The sequence below is a fragment of the Bos grunniens genome, chromosome 21 (assembly GCF_055505025.1).
Source record: "Bos grunniens cultivar Pamir isolate PY7600 chromosome 21, Bosgru_T2T1.0, whole genome shotgun sequence".
NCBI lineage: Eukaryota > Metazoa > Chordata > Mammalia > Artiodactyla > Bovidae > Bos > Bos grunniens.
This window is the reverse complement of record NC_141185.1, coordinates 40,230,817-40,248,002: the sequence shown is the minus strand read 5'-3', so window position 1 is coordinate 40,248,002 and position 17,186 is coordinate 40,230,817. Positions and strand designations below refer to the sequence as shown.

The following is a 17,186-nucleotide window of genomic DNA, read 5'->3' as shown; positions in this document are numbered from 1 at the left end:
AGTCAGTCTCTCCCGTCAGGAAGGTTCCATAAGCCTCTTATCCTTCTCCATCAGAGGGCTGCTGCTGCTACTGCTAAGTCGCGCCAGTCGTGTCCGACTCTGTGCAACCCCATAGACGGAAGCCCACCAGGCTCCTCTGTCCCTGGGATTCTCCAGGCAAGGACACTGGAGTGGGTTGCTATTTCCTTCTCCAATGCATGAAAGTGAAAAGTGAAAGTGAAGTCTCTCAGTGGTGTCCGACTCTTAGCGGCCCCGTGGACTGTAGCCTACTGGGCTCCTCCGTCCATGGGATTTTCCAGGCAAGAGTACTGGAGTGGGGTGCCATCGCCTTGCAGAGAGACTGAAAACCACAATCACAGACAACTAACCAATCTGTTCAAATGGACCATAGCCTTGTTTAACTCAGTGAAACTATCAGCCATGCCATATAGGGCCACCCAAGACAGACAGGTTGTGGTGGAGAGTTCTGACAAAACATGGTCCACTGGAGAAGGGAATGGCAAACTACTTCAGTATTCTTGCCTTGAGAACCCCATGAACAATATAAAAAGTCAAAAAGATAGGACACTGAAAGATGAACTCCGCAGGTCAGTAGGTGCCCAGTATGCTACTAGAGATCAGTGGAGAAATAACTCCAGAAAGAATGAAGAGATGGAGCCAAGGCAAAAACAACCCCCAGTTGTGGATGCGACTGGTGATGGAAGCAAGGTCTGATGCTATAAAGAGCAATATTGCATAGGAACCTGGAGTGTTAGGTCCATGAATCAAGGCAAATTGGAAGTGGTCAAACAGGAAATGGCAAGAGTGAACATCCACATTTTAGGAATCAGTGAACTAAAATGGACTGGAATGGATGAATTTAACTCAGATGACCATTATATCTACTACTGTGGGCAAGAATCCCTTAGAAAAAAATGTAGTAGCCATCATAGTCAACAAAAGAGTCCAAAATGCAGTACTTGGATGCATTCTCAAAAAACGACAGAATGATCTCTGTTCGTTTCCAAGGCAAACCATTCAATATCACAGTAATCCAAGGCTATGCCCTGACTAGTAATGCTGAAGAAGCTGAAGTTGAACAGTTCTATGAAGACCTACAAGACCTTTTAGAACTAACACCCAAAAAAGATGTCCTTTTCATTATAGGGCCTGGAATGCAAAAGTAGCAAGTCAAGAAATACCTGGAGTACCAGGCAAATTTGGCCTTGGAGTACAGAATGAAGCAGGGCAAAGGCTAATAGAGTTTTGCCAAGAAAATGCACTGGTCATAGCAAACACCCTCTTCCAACAACACAAGAGAAGACTCTACACATGGACATCACCAGATGGTCAATACCGAAATCAGGTTGATTATATTCTTTGCAGCCAAAGATGGAGAACCTCTATACAGTCAGCAAAACCAAGACCAGGAGCTGACTGTGGCTCAGATCATGAACTCCTTATTGCTAAATTCAGACTGAAATTGAAGAAACTGGGAAAACCACTAGACCATTCAGGTATGACCTAAATCAAATCCCTTATGTTTATACAGTGGAAGTGACAAATAGATTCAAGGAATAGATCTGATAGAGTGACTGAAGAACTATGGACAGAAATTCATGACATTGTACAGGAGGCAGTGATCAAGACAATCCCCAAGAAAAACAAATGCAAAGAGGCAAAATGGTTGTCTGAGGAGGCCTTACAAATAGCTATGAGAAGAGAAGCAAAAAGCAAAGGAGAAAAGGAAAGATATACCCATTTGAATGCAGAGTTCCAAAAAATAGCAAGGAGAGATAAGAAAGCCTTCCTCAGTGATCAATGCAAAGAAATAGAGGAAAACAATAAAATAAGAAAGACTAGAGATCTCTTCAAGAAAATTAGAGATACCAAGGGACTTTTCATGCAAAGATGGGCACAATAAAGGACAGAAATGGTACAGACCTAACAGAAGCAGAAGATATTAAGAAGAGGTGGCAAGAATACACAGAAAAACTATATATATAGAAAAGATCTTCTCAACCCAGATAATCACGATGTGTGATCACTCACCTAGAGCCAGACATCCTGGAATACGAAGTCAAGTGGGCCTTAGGAAGCATCACTACGAACAAAGCTAGTGGACGTGATGGAATTCCAGTTGAACTATTTCAAATCCTAAAAGATGATGTTGTGAAAGTGCTGCACTCAATATGCCAGCAAATTTGGAAAACTCAGCAGTGGCCACAGGACTGGAAAAGGTCAGTTTTCATTCCAATCCCAAAGAAAGGCAATGCCAAAGAATGTTTAAACTACTGCACAATTGCACTCATCTCACATGCTAGCAAAGTAATGCTCAAAATTCTCCAAGCCAGGGTTCAACAGTATGTGAACCATGAACTTCCAGACATTGAAGCTGGATTTAGAAAAGTCTGAGGAACCAAAGATCAAATTGCCAACATCTGCTGGATCATTGAAAAAGCAAGAGAGTTCCAGAAAAGCATCTACTTCTGCTTTATTGACCATGCCAAAGCCTTTGACTATGTGGATCACAACAAACTGTGGAAAATTCTTTAAGAGATGGGAATACCAAACCACCTGACCTGTCTCCTGAGAAATCTGTATGCAGGTCAAGAAGCAACAGTTAGAACTGGACATGGAACTATAGACTGGTCCCACATTGGGAAAGGAGTAATGTCAAGGCTATATATATTATCACCCTGCTTATTTAACTTACATGCAGAGTACATCATGAGAAATGTTGGACTGGATAAAGCACAAACTGGAATCAAGATTTCGGGGAGAAATATCAATAACCTCAGATATGCAGATGACACCACCCTTATGGCAGAAAGCAAGGAAGAACTAAACAGCCTCTTGATGAAAGTGAAAGAGGAGAGTGAAAAAGTTGGCTTAAAGCTCAACATTCAGAAAACTAAGATCATGGCATCCAGTCCCATCACTTCATAGCAAATAGATGGGGAAACAATGGAAACAGTGACAGACTTTATTTTGGGGGGCCCCAAAATCACTGTAGACGGTGACTGTGGCCATGAAATTTTAAGATTCTTGCTCCTTGGAAGAAAAGTTATGACCAACGTAGACAGCATATTAAAAAGCAGAGACATTACTTAGCCCACAAAGCCTCGCCTAGTCAAAGCTATGGTTTTTCCAATAGTCATGTATGGATGTGAGAGTTCGACTATAAAGAAAGCTGAATGCTGAAGAATTGATGCTTTTGAACTGTGGTGTTGGAGAAAACTCCTGAGAGTCCCTTGGACAGCAAAGAGATCCAACCAGTCCATCCTAAAGGAAATCAGTCCTGAATATTCATTGGAAGGACTGGTGCTGAAGCTGAAACTCCAATACTTTGGCCACCTGATGCAAAGAACTGATTCATTTTAAAAGACTCTGATGCTGGGAAAGATTGAAGGCGGAAGAAGAAGGGGACAACAGAGGATGAGATGGCTGGATGTCATCACCAACTCAGTGGACATGAGTTTGCATAAACTCCAGGAGCTGGTGATGGACAGGGAAGTCTGGTGTGATGCAGTCCATGGGGTCGCAAAGAGTCAGACACGACTGAGCAACTGAACTGAACTGAGCAACTGAACACTTGTACGTGTTTTCAATAAACACAGGAATATGTTTTTGAAGATGCATACCTAGGAGTGGTATTGTTATGGAATCCAAGCTCGTTCTGCTCACAGCACAACAGACTAATAAACTGAGAGTTGAGTTGTTTTACCAGGAATAAGGACTTTATTTGGAAAGCCAGCAAACTGAGAAGGTGGTGAACTTGTGTCCCGAAGAACCATCTTGCCTGAGTTAGAATTCAAGTTCCTTTTACACGAAAAAGGGGAGGGAGTAAAGTCAAACACTTCCTGGTTCCCATCGGCTTCCAGAGGGGATATGTTAATTTCTTCCTCTCTGCAGTCATTCATAGACGGGCCAGGTCAAAATATTTCCTGTTAGCTAAATAAAGGTGTTTTAGCTTAATGCTCATTACCTGGGAGGCAGGGTTTCTGGAGATGGGCCATTATGTGTAATTTAAGTTTATAGGTAACATCCCTTTAGTGATTAACTTAAAATACAGAGCCTCTTCCCTACTACAGTATTGCTGGGTTATAGGATTTACATATGTTCAGCTTGATAATAGTTTTCCAAATACTTTTCTGAAATGGATGTACCGACTGACTCTTGCACTGTTGAGAGTCCTGGATGTTCTGTATTTTTTGTCCTCCCGTTTTACTCACTGTGTTGGATGTATGTCCCATGGTGGCTTTAATTTTTATTTTCTGATGGCTAATGAAGTTGAATATCTTTTCATGTTACTGTCCATTGGTTATCCTCTTTCACTGGATGCCTTTTCAGGTTTTTTGCCCGTTTTTAACCTTCATCTTCTTGTTTGATTTGTGGGAATTCCTTATATATTATGAATATAAGTCCTTTATCAGATGTGTATTACAAATACCCTCACCCACTCTATGGGCTGTCCTTTTACTGACTGATACACTTTAATGAACAGATGATCCAATGCTAAAGTAGTTCAATTTACCTTTTTTTCCTCTTTTTTCAGAACTTCTATTTTGGTTTAAGAAATCATTGCCTACCCCAGGTTTCTGAAGATAAAAACTCTTTCTTTCACAAATCTACAACCCACCTGAAAAATGACTTTTACACGTGGTAAAAGTCCATTTTCCCATATGTTTACATACCTACCCTGGTACCGTTATTGAAACCATTTTTATCTGCTGTACTGCAAGGTAACATTTGAGATAAAGCAGGTGATTGTATATGTGAGGGTCTGATTTGGACTCTGTTTTGTTCCTTTAGTGCATCTGTCCTTAATACAAGATGACCATCGTTTTATAAGTCATATCATGGGGTATAAGTCCTCCAGCTTTGTTTTTCTTCTTATGATTTGTCTTTGCTATTCTCAGCCTTTACATTTCTACATAAATTAATGTGTATATATGCTATATAGAATAATTATATATTTAATATGAAATCTATGTTAATTCCATATAAATCTATAGACCAAGTGAGAGAAATTTATATCTTCGCAATATTAAATTTCCTAATCAATGAACATGACATGTTCCTTAACTCTTTCACAAATATTTTTTAATTTTCAAAGTAAGGGTCTTGAACATTATTCATTAGATTATCTCTATGCATTTTATGTATTTTGTTACATTGTAAAGAAATGCTCTTAAAGTGCCAGCAACAGCTGAGATATAGAAATACACTTTATTGTTATTTATTAATCTTGTATTCTAGAACCTTTCTAAATTTATTAATAAACTCTAGTAGCTTATAGAAGTTTTTGGACTTTCTAGGTCCATGATCTATAAAAAACAAAGAATGATAGTTTTATTTTTTCCTTTCCAATTGGAGTGGGGGTAGGTTCTTTTTGTCTTACTACATTGTATAGGTCTTCCAGGAAATTTTTGAATTGGAGAGTTAATAGCAGATATCCTCGACTAATTTCCAATCTCAGAGGGAAATGTACTATTTCACCAGTAAATATGATATTAGCTGTAGCATTTTTGTAGATACTATAATACATATGAGATTAAGGTAGTTACCTTCCATTCCCAGTTTGCTAAGTTTTTATCTTTCGTAAATGATGTTGAAAGTTATCGAATGCTTTTTCTTATCCTTTAAAGTGATCATGTGATTTTCCTCTTTTTCTCTGTACATTGGTGGGTTATATTGATTGATTTTCAAATGGTTACCCACTCGTACATTCCTGGAGTAAACCTCAAACCTCATTTAGTTATGGTATCATTGCTTCTGTGTATCACTGAATTTGATTTGCTAGTGTTTTGATTAGGATTTTGACATCTATGTTCATGAGAAATATTCTTTTGTTTCCTGTAATGTTCACATTAGCTTTTAATATGAATATTAGTTTAACCTCATAAAAAGAGTTGTAAAGTCTATCCTCTGTTTCTATTCTGTGGAGGAGTTTCTACAAGATTGATGTTATAACTTTTTTAAATGATTGGAAAAATTCACTCTGAAACCACATGATCATGTGGCTGTGTGTGTGTTTTAAAATTACAGACTTGATTTCTTTTAAGACATTTTGAACTATTCAGAATCTCTTTTTCTTCTTATGTCATTTTGAAATGGCTTTGAAGAATTTGCTGTTTTATCTAAATTCTCAGATGTTTATGTTAGCTCATAGTTTTTTTTTAATGTCAATAGGATCTGTGATGATGGCCGTTTTTTTCTTTTTTAAAAAACATGTATTTATTTATTTGACTGCACCGTTTCTCAGCTGTGGCACCCAGCACCTTCAGTCTTCACTGCCACATGCGAGATCTTTTAGTTGTGGCGTATGAACCCTTAGCCATGGCTCGTGGTATCTACTTCCTGGACCAGGGTTGAACCCACCCCCCCCTACACTGGGAGCACAAGTCTTAGCCACTGGGCCACCAGGGAAGTCCTAATGGTCCCTTTTTCATTTCCAGTGTTGATACTTTGAAATTTCCTTTGGTTTTCATTAATAATGTTGCTAGGGACATGTGAATCTTATTAACCTATTCAAGGAACCTTTCTTGGTCTCCATTGGCTTTTCCTTGGTACATTTATTTCCTGTTTCATTAACCTCTACTCTTAATTTTTATTCCTTCTGTCCTTTTCATTTGGGTTAGATGTGCTGTTCTTTCTTCTGGCTTCATGAAATGGAAGTTTATATCACTATATCTTCTTTGGCAGTATGCTATAATGTTGTAAATGCTCTAAAGCCATAGATGTCTTTCTGTGCAGTGTTTTGGGCTTCCCTGATATCTCCATTGGTAAAAAAAATCCACCTGCAGGAGACCCTGGTTCAATTCCTGGGTTGGAAAGATCCACTGGAGAAGGGATAGGCTACCCACTCCAGTATTCTTGGGCTTCCCTTTTGGCTCAGCTGATAAAGTATCTGCCTGCAATGTGGGAGACCTGGGTTCAATCCCTGGGTTGGGAAGATTCCCTGGAGAAAGGAAAGGCAGTATTCTGGCCTGGAGAATTCCATGGACTGTGTAGTCCATGGGGTTGCAAAGAGTCGGACACGACTGAGCGACTTCCCCTTTCACTGATGAGTGATCCTCATGGGGCCATTCTACCTTGTTTTGTGCTGAGGCTGAGGTGACCACCCCAGAAAAGGAATATCAGGCCAGGATCACCAGGCTTCCATGGGGGAGGTATCCAGTTTTGACTTTGCCAATGGGGTGAACATGGCAGTCATGTCATGGGGGTGACAAGTCCGAAAGGGATACCTGTTGCCTGGATGCCACCTCCCCCTGCCAGAGGTTCCAGTCAGCAAAAGCACTGATCACAGACTCTTGGAACTCAAAGGGACACTGGGACTGTAGGGCCCCAAAGTAGCAAACGTACTAGAGTTTGCTAGGCCACTTCCAACTTAGCCTGATGGGCTGGCTCCATGAATGGGAAGCTGGTGTGCAAGTTGGAGGTCATAAAGGACCAATTAGAATGCCCAGGTGAGGCATATATGCATCTCCAACTCAGAACCTAAATAGGAGCCCTCTTTTGCAGTGGATTGTGATGGCTAAGAGACTGCAGTTTTCCTTGACCACCAGAGAGATTGATAATTGCAAATCCCCAACAGCATCCCAAGAAACTTGACTTCACAAGGAGGCTCTTAAATTTTGTTGGGACTTTTCAGCCACCCAGATGGCTGAGGTATGATATGACAGAGTCCAGGCCCCAAGGCTGACTTCTGATGTGCAAGTCAGCAGTTGTCGTCTACAAGGTGAAAGCTCGGACCCCATGAGTAGTAGGCCTCCTGTGCAACCCTGACTTACTCACCAGGAGTAAATGGCAGGAGCATTTTCCCCATTCACCCTTCTCGACTTGCGGCTCTTCTGATCAAAATAATCCCCTTTGGCATTTATGGGATGGGACATCCATGCATGTGAACTTAATTCCTATTGTACGTTCAAGTTCAGAAGCAGCAACAAGTCTGCACTGGATTGGACCCAGGGGCACTGCACACAGAATTCCACGAGCTTCCATTCCCCACTGTGAACATACCCAACTCCTGTCAGTTGAGCTCAGAGGCCACTTCCCCTTGTGTCTGGGTAGGATGGTAACTTTGGACCTTTCTCCAACAGAACCATAAAAGTGTGAGTGCCTCTCCTCCATAAGGTGCCCCAGCTCACTTGGACAAGTGCATGTGACCTGTGGTCCCCGCTCTGGGGCAGAGAGACCTGGGCCTCATCCCTATTCAGTTCAGTTCAGTCGCTCAGTCGTGTCCGACTCTTTGCGACCCCATGAATCGCACCACGCCAGGCCTCCCTGTCCATCACCAACTCCCGGAGTTCACTCAGACTCACGTCCATCGAGTCAGTGATGCCATCCAGCCATCTTATCCTCTGTCGACCCCTTCTCCTGCTGCCCCCAATCCCTCCCAGCATCAGAGTCTTTTCCAGTGAGTCAGCTCTTCACATGAGGTGGCCAAAGTACTGGAGCTTCAGCTTTTGCATCATTCCTTCCAAAGAAATCCCAGGGCTGATCTCCTTCAGAATGGACTGGTTGGATCTCCTTGCAGTCCAAGGGACTCTCAAGAGTCTTCTCCAACACCACAGTTCAAAAGCATCAATTCTTCGGCACTCAGCCTTCTTCACAGTCCAACTCTCACATCCATACATGACCACAGGAAAAACCATAGCCTTGACTAGAGGACCTTTGTTGGCAAAATAGTGTCTCTGCTTTTCAATATGCTATCTAGGTTGGTCATAACTTTCCTTCCAAGGAGTAAGCATCTTTTAATTTCATGGCTGCAGTCACCATCTGCAGTGATTTTGGAGCCCAAAAAAATAAAGTCTGACACTGTTTTCACTGTTTCCCCATCTATTTCCCATGAAGTGATGGGACCAGATACCATGATCTTTGTTTTCTGAATGTTGAGCTTTAAGCCAACTTTTTCACTCTCCTCTTTCACTTTCATCAAGAGGCTTTTTAGTTCCTCTTCACTTTCTGCCATAAGGGTGGTGTCATCTGCGTATCTGAGGTTATTGATAGTTCTCCCTGGCAATCTTGATTCCAGCCTGTGTTTCTTCCAGTCCAGCATTTCTCATGATGTACTCTGCATATAAGTTAAATAAGCAGGGCGACAATATACAGCCTTGACGTACTCCTTTTCCTATTTGGAACCAGTCTGTTCCATGTCCAGTTCTAACTGTTGCTTCCTGACCTGCATACAGATTTCTCAAGAGGCAGGTCAGGTGGTCTGGTATGCCCATCTCTTTCAGAATTTCCCACAGTTTATTGTGATCCACACAGTCAAAGGCTTTGGCACAGTCAACAAAGCAGAAATAGATGTTTTTCTGGAACTCTCTTGCTTTTTCCATGATCCAGCAGATGTTGGCAATTTGATCTCTGGTTCCTCTGCCTTTTCTAAAACCAGCTTGAAAACATCAGAAATTTCACAGTTCACATATTGCTGAAGCCTGGCTTGGAGAATTTTGAGCATTACTTTACTAGCATGTGAGATGAGTGCAATTGTTCGGTAGTTTGAGCATTCTTTGGTGTTGCCTTTCTTTGGGATTAGAATGAAAACTGACCTTTTCCAGTCCTGTGGCCACTGCTGAGTTTTCCAAATTTGCCGGCATATTGAGTGTAGCACTTTCACAGCATCATCTTTCAGGATTTGAAATAGTTCAACTGGAATTCCATCACCTCCACTAGCTTAGTTTGTAGTGATGCTTTCTAAGGCCCACTTGACTTCACATTCCAGGATGTCTGGCTCTAGGTCAGTGATCACACCATCGTGATTATCTGGGTTGTGAAGATCTTTTTTGTACAGTTTTTCTGTGTATTCTTGCCACCTCTTCTTGATATATTCTGCTTCTGTTAGGTCCGTATAATTCCTGTCCTTTATCGAGCCCATCTTTGCATAAAATGTTCCCTTGGTATCTCTAGTTTTGTTGAAGTGATCTCTAGTCTTTCCCATTCTGTTGTTTTCCTCTATTTCTTTGCATTGATTGCTGAGGAAGGCTTTCTTATATCTTCTTGCTATTCTTTGGAACTCTGCATTCAGATGCTTATATCTTTCCTTTTCTGCTTTGCTTTTCGCTTCTCTTCTTTTCACAGCTATTTGTAAGGCCTTCCCAGACAGCCATTTTGCTTTTTTGCATTTCTTTTCCATGGGGATGGTCTTGATCCCTGTCTCCTGTACAGTGTCACGAACCTCATTCCATAGTTCATCAGGCACTCTATCTATCAGATCTAGGTCCTTAAATCTATTTCTCACTTCCACTGTATAATCATAAGGGATTTGATTTAGGTCATACCTGAATGGTCTAGTGGTTTTCCCTACTTTCTTCAATTTAAGTCTGAATTTGGTAATAATGAGTTCATGATCTGAGCCACAGTCAGCTCCTGGTCTTGTTTTTGCTGACTGTATAGAGCTTCTCCATCTTTGGCTGCAAAGAATATAATCAACCTGATTTCGGTGTTGACCATCTGGTAATGTCCATGTGTAGAGTCTTCTCTTGTGTTGTTGGAAGAGGGTGTTTGCTATGACCAGTGCATTTTCTTGGCAAAACTCTATTAGCCTTTGCCCTGCTTCATTCCATACTCCAAGACCAAATTTGCCTGGTACTCCAGGTATTTCTTGACTTCCTACTTTTGCATTCCAGTCCCCTATAATCAAAAGGACATCTTTTTTGGGTGTTAGTTCTAAAAGGTCTTGTAGGTCTTCATAGAACCGTTCAACTTCAGCTTCTTCAGCATTACTGGTTGGGGCATAGACTTGGATTACTGTGATATTGAATGGTTTGCCTTGGAAACGAACAGAGATCATTCTGTCGTTTTTTGAGATTGCATCCAAGTACTGCATTTCAGACTCTTTTGTTGACCATGATGGCTACTCCATTTCTTCTGAGGGATTCCTGCCTGTAGTAGTAGATATAATGGTCATCTGAGTTAAATTCACCCATTCCAGTCCATTTCAGTTCGCTGATTCCTAGAATGTCGCCATTCACTCTTGCCATCTCTTGCTTGACCACTTCCAATTTGCCTTGATTCATGGACCTGACATTCCAGGTTCCTATGCAATATTGCTCTTTACAGCATCGGACCTTGCTTCTATCACCAGTCACATCCACAGCTGGGTATTGTTTTTGCTTTGGCTCCATCCCTTCATTCTTTCTGGAGTTATTTCTCCACTGATCTCTAGTAGCATACTGGGCACCTACTGACCTGGGGAGTTCCTCTTTCAGTATCCTATCATTTTGCCTTTTCATACTGTTCATGGGGATCTCAAAGCCAGAATACTGAAGTGGTTTGCCATTCCCTTCTCCAGTGGACCACATTCTGTCAGATCTCTCCACCATGACCCGCCCGTCTTGGGTTGCCCCACAGGCATGGCTTAGTTTCATTGAGTTAGACAAGGCTGTGGTCCTAGTGTGATTAGATTGACTAGTTTGCTGTGCATATGGTTTCAGTGTGTCTGCCCTCTGATGCCCTCTTGCAACACCTACCGTCTTACTTGGGTTTCTCTTACCTTGGGCGTGGTGTATCTCTTCACGGCTGCTCCAGCAAAGCGCAGCCGTTGCTCCTTACCTTGGAGGAGGAGTATCTCCTCACTGCCGCCCTTCCTGACCTTCAACGTGGGATAGCTCCTTTAGGCCCTCCTGCGCCCACGCAGCCACCGCTCCTTGGACGTGGGGTTGCTCCTCCCGGCCGGCGCCCCTGGCCTCGGGTGTGGGATAGGTCCTCCCGGCCGCGCTTTAGTGCGCCGGTCACAGCCGCCCACCCTTTCATGAAAGCAGCTGATGTTGGGGAAGAGAGGTAGGGAGGGGCCAGCAGGTGCAGAGGGAGAGAGCCAGGTGCGGTTACTTTCATTTCTGAGTTCTTTTACAATTAAGTCAAATGAATTTCCCATGATCTGGTCCATCAGAAACCTTATATCAATTTGGGGGCTCCTTGGAATCAGACAGGAGGGGAGTGAGCATCAGCCCCATTCAGCCCTACTCTTACTGCTTCACCTCCAAACAACTGTTAATAGATAAGAGAGTTGGGCCCTTACTCACTGGCCCTTTGCCCATCACCTGGTAAGAGAGTTCCCCACAGAATCCTGGGACTATCTTTTTCTACCTCCTAACCTAGCTTCCTGACCCCGTGTCCTATCTCTTTGAGAAAGCCCAGTCTCTGTTGGAATCCTGTCTCCATCTTTAAAAACTGTTCAGAACTGTGAAGATCCTATTCTGCAAGCTGGTTAGTCAGCCCAACATAGGTTCATGAATGCTGGAAGAAGATATTAGATTTCTGGGTCAGAGGCAGAAGACTTTATCATTCTGTCATCAGGCAGCATGAACTCCATGTTTATGTGAATTTCCCTTGCCCTCCAACCCCCGTAGGTGATGCAGAAGCAGGGATGGGAGATACTGTGCACATAGTGGATTTGTTTCACTGTTCAGAACCCTAACCCCCAACACACAAGTCAATTGAAAATATGACTACTAAATATGTTATGGGCTTCCCTGGTAGCTCGGATGGTAAAGAATCTGCCTGCAATGTAGGAGGCCAGGGTTTGATCCCTGGATCAGGAAGATCCCCTGCAAAAGGGAATAGCTAACCACTCTAGTATTCTTGCCTGGAGAACTGCATGAACAGAGGAGCCTAGTGGGCTACAGTCCATGTAGTTGCAAAGAGTCAGACACAGTTGATAAACTAACACACACAAAAATGTGGTATACACCTGAGATTTATCCTAAAATACATGTAAAGCAAAACTTGACAGACTCAAAAGAGAAACAGACACATCTAAAATCAAAATTGGAAATTTTACTAGAATTCTCTTGATAAATTATACAATAAATATTCAAAAAAAATCAGTAGGGATTAGATGAAGATAAATAAAGAAGTTAACCCAATTTACATACATACCACATGGCACCTACCAATTGCAGAATAAATATATATTATTTTCAAGTAAGAAATTTTCCAAATTGACCACATGGTGGGCCATAAGGATTGTATCAATAAATTTCAAAGAATTTGAAATCATTCAGGCATAATAAATATCTGACCTTACTATACAATGAAATATCCCTCTTTATCTTATGCCTTAATAATGTTTATTTCATCCAGTATCAAAGTTTGCCAGCTTTACTTTTGCTTGTTTTTGAATGATGTATCTTTTTCAGCCTACTTACTGTCAAATTTCTATATCATCATATTTATAGTTTCTTTTATAAACATCCTTTAGTTGGTTTTGAAAGCAGGCTGATAATGTATTTTTTTATGGTGTCTTTTAATTGAAATTGGGCTTCCCTGGTGGCTCAGTGATAAAGAATCCATCTGCCAATGCAGGAGACACAGGTTCGATCCCTGGGTCGGGAAGGTCCCCTGGAGAAGGAAATGGCAAGCCAGTCCCGTATTCTTGCCTGGGAAATCCCATGGAGGGAGGAGCTATAGTCCATAGAGTCTCAAAAAGTCAGATATAACTTAGGGACTAAACAGCAGCAACAACAGCAAATTTAATTGGAATATTTAGTCCAATCACTTTTAATATAAATGCTCTTTTGGTTTAAATCTGTTATCATGGTGTTTGTTTTTTATTGTCATATTTCTTTTTTTCTCTCGTACTATTTTGAATTATTTAAAGATATTTATCATTTTGTTTTCCCCTCTAATATCTTGTTAGTTATACATTTCTTATCAGTCTTTGTGTGGTTACCCTATAGTTTACAACATGCATTTTTGAGCTATTAGAATTTATCTTAAGTTAGCACTTTTACCTCTTTCTGCTGTCGTGTGTTTTTAGTTCTACATATAATTTAACCCAAAAAAGCCATTACTAGTATTGCTTTGAACAGCCAATATTTACCAATATATGCAATACCCTTTTTTTTTTTTTTTGTATACCCTCCTTCCATCAAATCATTTTCCTTCTCTCTGGAGATCTGTCTTTAGTATTCCTTACTGTAGATCGGATGGTGATAAATTGTTTATTTCTATTTATCTGAGGTATAGAATTCTAAGTTGGTAATAATTGCCTTTCTTCAAAACACCTTGCATAGATTATGAAATTTCATTTAATCTATGCATCAATTTAGAGAGAATTCACATCTTTACTGTGTTGAGAGGTTTCCAATTGTGAATATAGTATGTATCTCCCATTGTTTGGGCTTCCCTGGTGGCTCAGAGGTTAAAGTGTCTGCCTGCAATGCGGGAGACCTGGGTTTGATCCCTGGATTGGGAAGATTCCTTGGAGAAGGAAATGGCAACCCACATCAGTATTCTTGCCTGGAGAATCCCATAGACGGAGGAGCCTGGTAGGCTACAGTCCACGGGATCACAAAGAGTCGGACACAACTGAGCGACTTCATTTTCACTTTTCTTTCCAATTACTTAGATCTTCCTTGATTTCTTTTATCAGCATTTTCTAGTTTTTAGCATACAAGTACTGAAGATATATGTTTCCTCGCTTCTTGAATTCATACATTTATAGGTTTTGTTTGTTTGTTTTCTGCTTGTTTGTTTTACAAAATTTGGGAAGTTTTCAGTAGTTATTTCTTTGGATACTTTTTTCAGCTTTACCCTATTTCTTCTCTCCTATGGGACTCTGATCACATGATCTTTTTCAGTTTATTTTCTGTCTATTATTCAGATTCTTTATTTCTATGTTATACCTGGTCATTCACAGATTCTTTATTCTCTTCATTCTGCTGTTAAACACATCCACTGAGGTTTTTCATCAGTTGTTGCATTATTTTAGTTCAAAAATCCTCATTTGGTTTTTCTTTGTATCTTCTTTTTTATTGTTGTTGAGCCTTATTTTTTTTGACTGACATTTTTCTATTTTTTTCCATTTGTTTCAAGCCTGTTTATAATTGTTGAAGCATTTTCATGATGCCTGCTTTAAAATCTCTCAGACAATTCTAACATCTGTATCATGTGTGTTGGTGTTGGTTACTTGTCTTTCCTCTTTCCATTTGAGGTCTTCCTGGTTCTTGGTGCAAATAGCTTTCAATTAAAAATTTTATGTTTGGGGTATTGTTATAAGACTCTGAATCTTATTTAAAGCTTATGTTTTAGCAGACTTTCTCTGACAGCTGTCCATTAGGTACCGTGCACCACTGATTGATAATCACCAGACAGGAGTGGACATACAGGTTTTTATTTAATTGGATATGATCGCTTTACAGTCTTGTGCTGGCTTCTGCTACAGAGCAATACAAATCAGCCATATATATATGTATCCCTTCCCTCTGAAGCTTACCACCCACACCCTCATCTTACGCCTCTATGTTGTCACAGAGCATCAGGCTGGGCTCCCTGTGTTATATAGTAGCTTCCCACTGGCTATCTATTTTACACATGGTAGTGCTCGTCAGTCCCATTTTTCTAGAGTTCATATATATGCATTAATATGCGATATTTGTGTTGCATGTACAGGTTTTCCAAGCTGCCTCTGCTGACACCTAATGTGGGGTGAACTTCTTGGTACTGCTGGATGGTGGTGGGGGACCTCATCACCCTCTGATGGGGGTGAAAGGCCAGGCTCCCTGTGTGTTCTCAATTGGGGTGGGGGTGGACTCCTCATTACCATCCAGCAGGGTTGAAGTCCTGACTCTGCACCACCTGGCAGTGGGGGAGAGGTGGAGAGTGACTCATTGCAGCCTGGCAAGGATGAAGTCTCTGCTCCCCACTCTGCTAGTTGGTAGGAGGGCTACAGTTCGTTCTACAGATATAGCTGGAATACAGTGGCTATTTCTAATCTGTGGCTGTCAGGCTCAACTAACCGTCTCCTGGTATTCTGTCTAGAGAGAGCATCATTTTTTTTTTTTTAATGATTTCCATTAGTTCCAGACTGTCACCTTCTCTAGCATCTAATCTGGGGTTTGTGAGCCAAAGAGGAACCCAGGGCACTTCCCACCAGGCTGAGCTCAGGTCTTGAGTTTCTTAGCCAGTCTGCCTTCTATCCGCCTTTCAATCTGCCCATGCTATTTTATACCTAATGTCCAAGGGTTTTACTTGTACTTAGTAGAAACAGTAGGGGGAGAAGATGTCTACTCTGTTTTCCTGGAAGCAAAAGTCTCAAGATGTGTTAATGAAATTTAATATGACTCTACCAAAATACCTACAGAGGTTTGATGTATAAAATTAAATGTAGTCAGAGAGAAAAAGACAAATATCACATGATATCACTAATATGTGGAATCTAAAAAAAATGATAGTGAGTGAGTGAAGTCGCTCAGTCGTGTCCGACTCTTTGCGACCCCATGGACTGTGGCCTACCAGGCTCCTCTGTCCATGAGATTTTCCAGGCAAGAGTACTGGAGTGGGTTTCCATTTCCTTCTCCAAAAAAAAAAAAAAAAAAGATACAAAGAACTTATTTACAAAACAGAAATAGGCCTACAGACACAGAAAAGACAAATTTATAGTTATCAAAGGGGAAAGAGGGGGATAAATTAGGAGTTTGGGATTAACAAATACACATTACTATGTGTAAAATAGATAAACAATAAAGACCCACTGTATAACACAGGAAAATACATTCAATATCTTTGAATAGGTAATAACCTATGATGGAAAATAATCTGAAAAACAATAGGTATATGTATGTATGTATAACTGAACCACCTTGCTGTATACTGGGAGCATTGTACATCAACTATACATCAATTTAAAAAAATTAAATTTAACCATACTCTCAAAGGTATGTATACATCAACAAATAATGATTTTTTAAATAACTTGGAAAGAGAAATTGTGTTCAAGGAAATTACACAAAAATTTTGTGTAAAATATGTTCCCAGATTCAAGAAGAGAAGGCTTTAATCTTGAGTTTCTTGTTAACTGATGGAAGGATTTGGCTATTTTTTATCTTAAAAGAAAAAATATCTCTGTTTTGTCTGAGCATAAGTAGCCATCACGCTGGTGGCTCAGTGGTGAAGAATCCACCTGCCAGTGCAGGAGCCACAGTAGACTCGGGTTCAGTCCCTGGGTCAGGAAGATCATCTGAAGGAGGAAATGGAAACCCACTCCAGTATTCTTCCCTGGAAAATCCCATGGACAGAGAAGCCAACAGGCTACAGTTCATGGGGTTGCAAAATTGAACACGACTGACCAGCTGAGCACACACAGCCATAACCCTCCGCCTTACCACTGAAGTTCTCTAGAATCCTCTAGAAAATCACCCACTGATATTAAAGCTTACTTAGCAAACATCCGTGTTTGTCCTGGGATTCTAAACATGAGC

General features: G+C 41.0%; 1 protein-coding gene across 5 annotated transcripts in view; it reads left to right on the top strand.

Annotated features, from left to right (window-relative positions):
- Nucleotides 1-17,186, top strand: part of OTUD7A (OTU deubiquitinase 7A) — a 389,075-nt gene that overhangs the window by 323,793 nt on the left and 48,096 nt on the right. The window contains exon 1 of one of the 5 annotated variants that reach the window (XM_086364074.1): nt 11,874-12,029. The exons of the other annotated variants lie outside the window; for them this stretch is intronic. The gene's annotated coding sequence lies outside the window, so the exon portion shown is untranslated. Of the gene's footprint in view, nt 1-11,873; nt 12,030-17,186 lie in introns of those variants that run through there. 5 annotated transcript variants of the gene reach the window in all.